This window comes from Paroedura picta, chromosome 3, assembly GCF_049243985.1.
Source record: "Paroedura picta isolate Pp20150507F chromosome 3, Ppicta_v3.0, whole genome shotgun sequence".
NCBI classification, from domain to species: domain Eukaryota; kingdom Metazoa; phylum Chordata; class Lepidosauria; order Squamata; family Gekkonidae; genus Paroedura; species Paroedura picta.
Genome location: NC_135371.1, coordinates 18,339,900 through 18,352,129, shown reverse-complemented (window position 1 = coordinate 18,352,129; position 12,230 = coordinate 18,339,900). Strand labels below are relative to the sequence as shown.

The 12,230-nt window shown below is 43.4% G+C and overlaps 1 protein-coding gene and 1 long non-coding RNA gene across 7 annotated transcripts in view; both read left to right on the top strand.

Moving 5' to 3' along the window:
* Window positions 1–12,230, top strand: part of FHIT (fragile histidine triad diadenosine triphosphatase) — a 1,226,786-nt gene that overhangs the window by 750,000 nt on the left and 464,556 nt on the right. The window lies entirely within an intron of this gene.
* LOC143831724 (uncharacterized) overlaps window positions 1–12,230 on the top strand; it is an 86,197-nt gene that overhangs the window by 38,534 nt on the left and 35,433 nt on the right. The window contains exon 2 of the long non-coding RNA XR_013228945.1: window positions 10,917–10,965. This is a non-coding gene — a long non-coding RNA (uncharacterized LOC143831724). The remainder of the gene's footprint in view (window positions 1–10,916; window positions 10,966–12,230) is intronic.

Below are 12,230 nucleotides of genomic sequence, written 5' to 3'. Positions count from 1 at the left end.
ATCACACAGTTGAAAAGTGTTGTGCCTGGATTGGTTTCATCCAAAATTGGTTGGAACAGAACAAAAGTTAGGGGCAGAAACAAGTTGTGCATGGCTTCTACAGCCGGGACACATTCTCCTATCTGGTTGAAATTTGGAAAAGAGGATCTGAAATATTCACCCAAACTTCATTTTCTCAGATGACATCCTCTGATTAAAGGAGCCAAACAGATTATGTACCGTCTGAAGTTTCTTCTTGTAGGACTGTTTGTGTGTCTGTCTTATCTCATTCTACTATTGTTTACGGGAGGGAAGGCAGCATGGTATAAGCCAATCTCATCAGATCTCAAAAGCTAAACTAGGTCAAGGAAAGAGGAAATAACAAGGGGAGGGAATGCTCCTTGTTCTGTAGACACTTATTTTACATATTGTCTTTCTGTACACACATTTTACAAATTAGTAATGCTCATTGCATGTCTACATGCATCCACTATGCAAACAAATCTGAAAAAAGCAACGCTCAGAAAGCGGGGAATCAAAATGATTTGAAAAAAGATATATACAAATAAGAAAATGAGCACCAGGGAGCACATTGGTTGGCCCTGATTACAGATAGGACTAGTACTTTGTTTGTAAGACCAGATTCTGATGCGGTTTCCAAACCTCACCCTCATTAGATTGTGGACAGGAATGAAAGGATTCTGCATCTTCTAGGTGTTTTTTTGGGAGGTGGGACACATCAGGCATTAGAGTATGACAGAAGATGGAATCCTTGGCAGTAATGTTGTGGATTCTCATGAGGGCTTGAGGTCCTGTCTCATGTGGTCTTTACTACCGAGGTCAAGATTGTTAGAGATTGGTCAGCTACCTGTACTTTTGATAGCTGGCTTAGAATCATAGAATCATAGAGTTGGAAGGGGCCATACAGGCCATCTAGTCCAACCCCCTGCCCAACGCAGGATCAGCCCTAAGCATCCTAAAGCATCCAAGAAAAGTGTGTATCCAACCTTTGCTTGAAGACTGCCAGTGAGGGGGAGCTCACCACCTCCTTAGGCAGCCTATTCCACTGCTGAACTACTCTGACTATGAAATTTTTTTTCATGATATCTAGCCTATATCGCCATTACTGCGTGTCCTTTCCTCTGCAGCCAATGGGAACAGCATCCTGCCCTCCTCCAAGTGACAACCTTTCAAATACTTAAAGAGGGCTATCATGTCCCCTTTCTGCTTCTCTGCAGAGAGACCCGTTCTCTAATTTGGACGTGTGTTGATTTCCCGCATGGCCTCTACAGGAATCGTGTCTGAGTCGTGTCTCAGGGATAGGAATATGACAGGCAAATAGGAAATGTCTTCCATGCAAATGTCATTTATTTATTAACGAGAATATTTACGTCCCATCTTTCCTCTGGATGTCTTATTCATCACAACTGAAAACATGCGGAATACAACCAAACCATAAATAGCCCTCCTCTCCCTTAAGGTAAGGCTAAGGCTAGATAGCCACTTGATGGAGAGGCTGATTCTGTGAAGGCTCAAGGGGGTGGCAGGTTACAGTAGATGAGCGGTAGGGATGTGAGTGTCCTGCATAGGGCAAGGGGTTGGACTAGATGACCCAGGAGGTCCCTTCCAACTCTATGGTTCTATGATTGTCCATCTGTTGATCATGCATTCCAGCAAATACCCTCCCACCCCCCGATTCTAAACCATCTGAGGGAACAGGATTCGTTTAATGTCTCGGGGAACAGTTCCCAGTCGTGACACACTGCTGGCCGTACACCGCCCTTCATTGCACATAATATGTGCTGCAATTGAAATAGGAGAATGGGCTTTGTTTGGACTCCTTCATTCTCCTTTTATGTGAACAGAGAGGATTTTCATTTGCTATATAAATTTCACAGCTCCTGTAGACTTCCTCTCTCCATCTTAAATGGTAGTTTATTAAGATTAAGTGCTTTCTTATGTAGATGTATTGAAAGGGCCTTTGATTTGGTTTAAATTAAATTTGATTCAATTAAAATGTAAGGGAGATTGAAGCACTTATGTGAAAGGAAGATGAAAAGGAGGGGAGGGGGGGGGAGAGAGAGAAACTCTTAGAAAGAGAGCCAGAGATTCAGTAGACATGAAATCACAAGATTTCTATCAAGTAAGAGGACGGGGACAAACTGACATGGGAAATCAGATAAATGGAACATTATGTGCACGATAGAGTTCAGCTTTGCTGTTTTGGCTTAGCAACTTACCCACACGAGTAATAGTCGAAGAAATCACCCAGGAAACACGGCCTGCATTTAGTCATATTTTGGCTGATTCAGTATTACCGCCCTAGAGAAAGCACAAAATAATATAAAATATGTACCCAAGTAGGTAGAATACGAAGAACTGGTCTTTTATACCCTGTTTTTTACTATCTGAAGGACTTCCAAAGCAGCTTACAGACACCTTTCCCTGCCTGTCCCCACAACATATGCCCTGTAAGGTAGGTGGGACTGAGAGCTCTAAGAGACCTGCTCAATGGAAACCGCTCTAAGAGAACTGAAATTGGCCCAAGATCACCAAGCTGGCTACATGTGGAAGAATAGGGAATCAAACCCTGTTATCCAGATTAAGGTCTGCCACTCTCAACAGTTATGCAGACTGAGCAATTCCCCTAAATAATAATATTTAAATTTTCAATCTAGTCTGCTGCAGCTGGGGAAAGTACAAAGAGCTCCATCCATTTGTGTTGTTGTTTTGAAAATCCTGAATGTAAAATGCCTGTCTATTGGAGCTCTGGACAGGGAAACAAGTCAGGCAGCTATCTGGTTTGTTTTCACCTCCTTGGAGCACAAGTGGACTTGCATCTAGTTTTGTTTTTGTTTTAACAGGCTCCAGGCTTTCCTACTGAATGTCTGAAATCCAAATTTGCAGTTGCTTTGATCCATTTTTGTCTGTATGCAGTCTTGAGTTCATGGAGAAGTTCATCTGCTACTTCTGGGTCTTTGCTGTCGAGGAAATTTTGATACAGCCTCTCCCTCCAGCCTGGAATATATTCTTTCTGATCTCCTTGAGGCATGCGCCTTTATGCATAACCTCAGATAAAATCCAGTCCTGTGTACATACTAGTGTCTCTGCGCCACCAACCAAATGCATTTCAGCATTGCTGCGTTCATCAGTGGTACAGCATACTAGAAATGTACAGTGAATTTTGTAATAAATTAGCTCCTTTACACAGACAGACCCTTAACAGACATAGACAGTGGACACTGTGTGGTATCTTAGTCATATATGTGGACCAATGGGCCAGATAAAATAAATGGAAGCTTCTGAATTCTCAAAAACAGGACCTGGTCATGGCAAGCATTAATTGTGTCCCTGCCTGGACTTTCAACATCCATGTCAGTATCGCCCAGTCAAATAGGGAGTAAAATACATGGATCGGGCCCATTGTCTTTGTCTGTTAAGATTCTGTCTATGTAAAAGAGCTGATATGTAAAGGAGCTAATATAATATCAAATCCTTTAGACATTTCTTATGTACAGTTGTGTAGATGTCATTGTGGGTGTTGGTTTTCAATGTTGCTTTGGGCAAAAGTCACTTTCCCGGAGTTATAATTGCGTGTGATACCAGTAACATCATATCCCACAATTCTCGCTCTGTGACAGGCTAGATTTCCTTTATCAAGATGAGTTTTTTTGAACAAGAGCTAAATCTATTTTATTGGCCAACAGGATTCGTGACGACTGTTGGCATGTAGACTTACTTATACCCTCCATATTCATTTGGCAGATTTGGATGCTGTTTCCTACCCCCCTTGTCAAGGAGTCCTGAGAAGGACTGTTTGATTCCTTGATTGTTTCCATGCGGGTAGTGAATAGTGAAAACAATCAAGACCAATGATGAATATTAGCGATGTACTGGAATGACAAAAATTAGGTTAAAGTTTTACCTTATGTATCCTTTGGTCAGATATAATTGAGTGGAATTGCTGGTTGCTTTGCTATTTTTGTCCCCTAGGGCAGCGATCCCCAACCTGTGGGCCGCGTACCACATGTGGTCCTTCGACTAATTGGAGGTGGGCCCCGAAGGACGCCTTCTCCCCCCCCCCGGCCCTTTACCTCATCCCCCCCAGCCCTTTACAACACACTTCATTGTTGTGGCGTGTCTGTATCTTATTTTGAAGGGATCTTTAAACATTACCATAGCGATCAGAGAGCGTTAGGGCAGTGGTTGAGAGTAGAGGAGTAAACTACCCCCCCACACCAGGCCTCAGTAAAAGGCATTGAGTGGTCCCCGGTGATAAAAAAGTTGGGGACCACTGCCCTAGGGGTTGTTTTTATGATACCGTTTCTGTTTCATATCTAGATTGGTATCACAAAAAAACTATATTAGAAATGATCCAGAGATAACATGGAAGACACAAAAGTTGCAGTCTGAAGCTAATCATGCTTTTTCAAAAGTAAGTTCTGTTGATTTTGATAGGCCTTACCACCGTTTCCGGGTGTGCAGAACTGTGAGAGCTCGCATGGTGTAGTGGCTAAGAGCAAAGAACTCTAATTTGGAGACTGGTGTGATTGCCCACTCTTCCACAGATACTTTGGCCCAGTCCCAGTTCTCTTAGAACTCTCTAAGGCTCCCTACCTCAGAAGGTACCTGTTGTGGGGAGAGGAATGGAATGCAATAGAGCAGACTTTCTCAGCCAGGTTTTTTTTTTTGTGAAACTTTGGGGTTTTGCAGTAGTCCATCACAGGGTAAATGTGCACTCCTTGATGGCCTCTATTGTAGTGCAAAATTAAATCAAAGATGTTTGCTTTTGAGTCTGAAAGAGATTGTCCCAGCCTTCCTGGACGTGCTGCCTTGATGCCTGGATTCAGATTTCAAAAAAAGTATTCCGCCTACAGGAAGGTAAACCAGAATCTACAGGGGGAGCATTAGGGCACAAGTTATTTAATTTAATTATATAGAAATTTCAAATACCACCTCTTCAGATGTATGGAGAAGGGTTGCGGGAGCTTGGTCTGTTTAGCCTGGAGAGGAGACGACTGAGAGGGGATCTGATGACCATCTTCAAGTATTTAAAAGGGTGTAATATAGAGGATGGAGCAGAGTTATTATCTCTTGTCCCAGAAGGACAGACCAGAACCAATGGGATGAAATTAATTCAAAAGAAATTCTGTCTAAACATCCGGAAGAAGTTCCTGACCGTTTGAGCGGTTTCTCAGTGGAACAGGCTTCCTCGGGAGGTGGTGGGTTCTCCATCCTTGGAAATTTTTAAACAGGGGCTAGATAGCCTTCGGACGGAGAGGCTGATTCGGTGAAGGCAAAGGTGGCAGGTTACAGTAGATGAGTGATAGGGATGTGAGTGTCCTGCGTAGTGCAGGGGGTTGGACTAGATGACCCATGAGGTCCCTTCCAACTCTATTATTCTATGATTCTATGAGGTGAGGCTGAGAGAGCTCTGCGAAAACTGTACTGGCCCATAGTCACCCCACTGGCTGCATGTGGAGGAGTGGGGAATCAGACCTGGTTCTCCAGATTAAGGACTGCTGGTCTTAACCTCTACACCAAGCAAAACAAACCTAACCACAGCACAAAAACAGCTCACAACATTTTGCAGCTTAAAGGGATCCTGGTAATACAATCCTCAGGCTAGGAGAAGGCTGTAAAACAATTAAACACCTGGAAAAAAAAATCTGTATCTTGACTTCCTGACTTAATTTTGAAGGGCAAAAAAAGGAGCTGTGGAGACCATACAGATTGGGAAGTAGGGTTTGCTCTTGTCCTGTGCTTCGAGATTGCCTGTTTCCTCCAAACAGTTATTAACCTTAGAAATAACTCAGAAGATTCAGTTATCGTCAGGTTTATGATACTACAAAAAGACAAAGTCGCGGAGAGATTCCCTGATTTTTCTCCCCCCTTTGTTCATACATACAGTTTTCGCTACACCATTTCCCATGGCATAAATGGAATTTATCTATTACATTTGATTTGATTCAATTAAGAGAGAGTGAAGCACTTCTGTGGAAGCAAAATGAAACAGAGGTTCTTGGAAGGAGAACGAGAAATTCAATAGACATGAGATCACAAGAAATCACATTTCATACCCCTTTCATCCGAAGAACTCAAGAAAGGAGATGTATTTTTCCCCCACTTCCTCCGTTTCATTTTTGTAACACACCGAAAGAGCCACTGTGTAGCCAGCTGAGACTAAGCCAGTAAGAATCATGGCGGACTGGAAATTTTAACATGATTCTTTCTAGTCCAACCCTGGGTGTAGTCTTTACGGGGCTTTTTACCCAGTCCCAGTTCGAATGAATCCCTCCCATCTACACTGAATTTGAATTCCATTTTGATTTGGGGCACTTTAAATTTCCCCTCTGCAACATGCATGATTGATCCGGAATGACCCTACCTTTCCCCCATGATATCCAGAAGCTTACCCTGCCGCGATCCCTGTGAAAGGGTCGGTCGACCCCCAAAGGGTTCCCGACCCCCAGGTTGAAAACCACTGGGTTAAATGAAATAAGATGTGTTAGAAGTTATTTGGAATCTCTGTTGGGGTTGGACTGGATTGAATCATGAATGGGTTTCAACTGAGTCCGCCGTATAGCATCCAACAAACTCTTCCCTGTTAATTGAAGATGTTCAGTTTCAAGATGAAACCGTGAGTTAATTGCTTTTGGTCCAGCCCTCCCCCCACTAATATTCAGCTTTAGGAATTCATTAAAAGCATCATGTTATCTACCGCATGGTGCCCAAATTTTTGTTGATGTTGTGAGTCTGTGTTAAGCATAATAAAAGAGGCTATGGATGAACGCATTAGACGTTATGGAGCTGTAAAATACAGAATATATATTATTGTTAATTCATGTAACCAGTCTACATTTTAATAGCTGCTAAGGACCCATTACAGTGCATGCTGTGAAGGCATATTAAAACATTACACAAAAAGTGGCTTAAATCCTAATGGATGTTTGCGGCTTGCAATAACGAAGAATCTAAAGCAGCGGATTTTCTCTTTGTTAATTGCTCTTATTATGTGTCTTTCGTTTTGCAGCATAACTAAATGAGATCACAATGCCATGCATATATCAGTATCTCCTGTGCCTTGTTCACATGAACACCATGCACTTAATTGCTGTGATTTTTTCCCCATTTATTCGCTCGGATCAAATAATGTTTGTCCTTAATTCCGATCTCTTAAGCAGGAAGCCCCTGCTCTACTTACGGATGTTGTTAAGGATGGTAAGGTAAAGGTAAAAGGTAAATGTCCCCTGTGCAAGCACCGAGTCATGTCTGACCCTTGGGGTGACGCCCTCCAGCGTTTTCATGGCAGACTCAATACGGGGTGGTTTGCCAGTGCCTTCCCCAGTCATTACCGTTTACCCCCCAGCAAGCTGGGTACTCATTTTACCGACCTCGGAAGGATGGAAGGCTGAGTCAACCTTGAGCCGGCTGCTGGGATTGAACTCCCAGCCTCGTGGGCAAAGCTTTCAGACGGCTGCCTTACCACTCTGCGCCACAAGAGGCTCATGTTAAGGATGCTAGAGCGATTAAAAAGAGTTTTGCAGTTTCGCAATTCTTCCTCTAATAGTCTGGTGCCAGGAAGACCAAAGAACTTAATACATTTCTAAGATCTGGAATGTCAGAAGTTTTTGACCCCAATAAACACTTTTACTCTGGGCTAAAGAATTTTTCAATTACTCCCAGACCAGTCCTTCCTCCCCCCCCACCCTGGCTAACATGGGGTCAGATCAGGTATCTCTTGCACAAAAGGAACAAAGGGCCCCCAACAATGTAAAAGGTTAATAAGCAGGACGAATCAGCGGGAAGCTACTTCACTACTGTAATCCCCGCACAATAGTTGAGGTTAGAAAAGTAACACTCAGAGAATGTGCTTCAGAATTAATCAACCTTTTCCGCAGGAATTAGGACAGCGGTGGGCACAAGAGAAGAAAGAACAGAATGAGAAGTGAAGAAGGGAGTAAACTTGACGTTTGACAAAACTGGTCTGCAAGAGTACCAAAGTGACCCTGACTGAAGTGAGATGACTGAAAATGTTCAAGCTTCAGGAACTCTACCAAGAAAGATGCTGCTTCATCACTCTCCACAAAAACATTTTTTCTGTGGCACTAAACCCAGCGAGCTATTGCACAATGTGTGTGGGTCTGTGAGCCTGCAAAAGGACAGGGAAATCTAAACCTCTGAGTCAAAGCAACTGCGGAATTTAGCACAAACACGAAGTTTCGAAAAGCTTAAGTCACAGGGTCTAGTGTCTTGAAGTCCATAAGCTGAATCAAGGTCCTTGAAGGGTGCTGTCAATCCTCAGACTGTCCCTTCCTTTCCTTCTTTATTTCTGTGGAGAGAGAACCATCTCAGAGAAATGTTCAAGCTAAGCTTTCATCTCAATGTTCTCTGATTTCTCTACAAGTGTCAGCCATCCCTCCCACTAAAGGTCAGGGTTATCCACTCAGGCCTGTTAATTAGCTCATGTCGTTCAGCTGTGAATCTGGTTTGGGAGGGAGGAAAGTTCCATCAGGACATCCCTATGATTGGTTGGGGAGGTTAGGGCCAGCAGTTTCCTATAAAGTATAACTTGTGAGGGGAAACAGTGTCTTTGCCCTTTTCCTTCCAACCTCTTTTGAGCTGCCAGAAGAAATTATGCTCTGGAACTCTGTGCTTGAGTTGTGAGAACCTTCATTGCTGCTGCAAGACCTATGTCAGCTAGATAGCTTTGTTATTTTAGGCATCTTCAGTACCGCCACTGAAATATATGGTTGGTTTAAAATGCTTTTCTCGACTTTCTTCAACAAAGCCTTCTTTTGTTTTAGTCTCTGTGTTACTCAGGGAGTGACTGAGATCAAACCCAGGTGAAGTTGGGTTGTGTTATTGACGATTTCCGCACGAGGGAAATGTTAATGGACAGCCTTTGAATGTTGGTGGTGCCCCTTGACTGCCTCTTTGAATAGTATGGAGCGATGGCATCCAGAGCATGTGAGCAACAGCAGGATTTCTTGTGCCATGATTCTCTTCAACTCCCCTCCCCCCCAACTCCAAGGAAAGAGAGGCATTAATTTGGAATAAGATGTATCAAATGGAGGGGAGGATTCCTTCTTTTGCATGTATACCTTGGTCTACGTGCAAAAAAAAAAAAGGTAAAAGAAAAAAAAAAGAAGTCAAAATCTGGTTCCTTTCATTTATCTGTCCATCCATCCATCCATCCGTCCATCCATCCATCCATCCATCGTATTTATATACCGCCCTCCCTGAAGGCTCAGGGTGGTTCACATAAAATAGAAACAATACAGATAACTTAGTTTAATAATAATAAAGTGATAACAACAAGTGACAAAAAACAGTAGAAAAATATGGAAAACATTAAATTGACGCATAGTGATAGCCCAGTGGGTTGGGCGGTTTTGTAGTAGGTGCTATAGGAAGGAGCCTCAGGCGAGGGCCTGTGGGAAAAGGTGGTTCAGGTACATCTGAAGGACCAACTTTGCTTTAAATAAATTAATATTTTTCACTTTTGCCTTAGTCATTTACCGGTCGGTCAGTTATTAACCATAGCAGATCGAGAATGACCTAGAATTGTGAAGTTTATTATTTGTTTGTTTGTTTGTTTATAGTTGGATTTATATACCGCCGTTCGCCAAAAGGTCTCACAGCGGTTCACAATAAAATATAAAATCAAAGTAAAATCACATAAAATCCCATAAATACCCTGTTATTCCAATAAAAATATGGCATTCTATTCTATAACTCTCCCCACTTTCCCCGCTTGTTCAGAGAGAGGTTGGACGCTAATTCTGAGAGAAAGACTGGATTTGGGATCTTGGATGGAACCCGGGCTCTGCCCTGGCCTCAACCATATGCCTGGCGGAAGAGCTCTGTCTTACAGGCCCTGTGGAAAGATGGTAGTCCCGACAGGGCCCTTAGCTCCTCCGGGAGCTCATTCCACCAGGTTGGGGCCAGGACCGAAAAGGCCTGTTTAACTGTTTTATTTTACACAACGGGCTGGATCTTGGGGCTTGACAGAAATTTCTGACATGTTTCTCTGCCTTCCGGTAAAATCTGATACTTGTGTCAATGCTGATCACTTTTGTCAAAATTACTAGAAAATGTAAATCGCAATAAGGCTGTGTGTGTAAAGTGCCATCAAATCATGGTGGATTTATGTTGACCCTGTAGGATTTTCAAAGCAAGAGACAAACAGAGGCAGTTTGCCATTGCCAGCCGCTGTGTACCAACCCTAGACTTCATTTGTCGTTTCTCTCCGGTTACTAAAAAACGCCCACCCAGCTTAGTATTCCAGATGTGATGAGATTGGGCTAACCTAGACCAGCCAGGTCAGGGTGTTTTCATATGCATTCTGAATATTTGAAAGAAATCTCTTTCCCCTGCAACTCTGAGAGACTACTGTTCATCTCTTTCTCACCTTTCCATTTGTACACTAATTCCTTCCAATTCACAGTGTCCTGAATATGCTCTGTATTCCGTACTGGAAAACTTGTTTACTTTGGCCCATTATGCACAGGGGGGATAGCACACATTCAGGGTGGAATGGCGGCGACTAAAATAACTGATAACGCACGGAGCCAGCTGCAGCCGGCTGCAGATTCGGTGCATGCCGCCAAAAAAGCCGCGTTAGCGAAACGCGGAAGGAAGCGCAGCTTCCGGGTGACCGGGGCGCAATCAGAAGTGGCGCCGGGGGCGCCGCGTGCATAATCGGTTACTCTGGGTTTTGCCGCCGTTGCATCCCGTCCCATGCATAAGCGGTTTGCTTTGCTTCTTCCCCCTCCGCGTTTTCCATGTGACCCGAAATCGCCGTTTCGGCGGCCGTGCATAATGGGCCTTTGTCATGAATACCACGGTAATGTTTGAAATGATAATGCATTGTGCTATCACGTAGTAATTTTTCTCCCCTGATCTGAACCAGTTTATGCCTACTTGTCTTTCAGCTTACAAGTTCTTTGGTGGCTGTTCTATCGTGATTGCTGCTTCCAAGGGGTAAGTTGAAACATTTCCAGCATTCTACGTCTTACTCAGTATAGACGTCTCCTGTTTGCTTTCTACTGTGTGTAATTGTCACTGTGGATGGGCAGGCTGCTAGTTAGGAAGCTCCAGGTGAGTGAGACGTTAAATCTTCCGTCAGTTTGCACTAGTGGGAACAGATTGAACAATTAGATTACTCAGTGTATATGAAATCCAATTTGCATCGTGGCCAAAATTCACTCACATTACTAAAGCATTCTCTGATGTCTTTGTTCTCTTCAGAGGATGGAAACTAGATCTGTACTTTTCCGTACTTTTATTCTTGCGGTGGTTAAGTGTCTGCCACTCATGGGGAAAGTTGGTGGGGTGGAAGGCCAAAGACAGCAGTCCTTCGGATAAGGGCATGAGGGAGAAGAAGAACTGAGGATACTGGTCAGACAGGCCAAGACCATTTTGAATGTTCTTAAGGCAAAAGAGAGAATATCCCAGGCTATGTTTGCAGTCCTACCAGATTATGGGAGATCTCCGGAAACTGAGAGGATGACAGAGGCCTCAGAATTCCTCAGTCTGCAAACCTGAGCAGCTGATTGTAGATCCAGTGAGTCTCAGTTGCAGTCTTAGTGATTCATGATATTATAGGCCAATCCATTATGCGTTTACTAGCTTTCAAGGCAAGAACCATTAGTTACTGGTTTAACAAGCTCAACATGTTTGCCTATGTGGCTGAATTCTCCATTGTCTGTATGGTTGTAATGGAGATTAGTTATCTTGCTGAGTGAAGTGATATAGCTCATCAAGCAGTTCAAATTTTGTGGTATATCTTATGTGGGTAGTCAATGGGGATGTGCGAACATATGAAGCTGTACCTTTGTGATGTTATCAGTGCAATACAATGCATCCTCTGTACAAAATGTAGCCTTTTTCTGTCTCCAACATCGCGGTGACCGTTGTAAGAAAATTCACTCCCCTTATTCTCTTTTATTGTGTCTAGCAATTTTTGGTGGGCGGAGGCGGAGCTGTAAACCCAAAATAGGGATGACAACCTCCATATCAAATTAACTAGATGTCCACCTAGTACAAATTCTTCAGTTTCAACAACAGTAAATATAAAGACAGGCTTTAAGCAGCAGCTGGACAGAGACTTACCATGGATGCTTCAAGCTGAGCCTGCATTGAGCAGTGTATTGGACTACCCAGCTCGGGGTAGTGGTTAGGAGTGCGGACTGCTAACCTGGCGAGCCGGGTTTGATTCCCTGCTCCTCCAAATGCAGCCTGCTGGG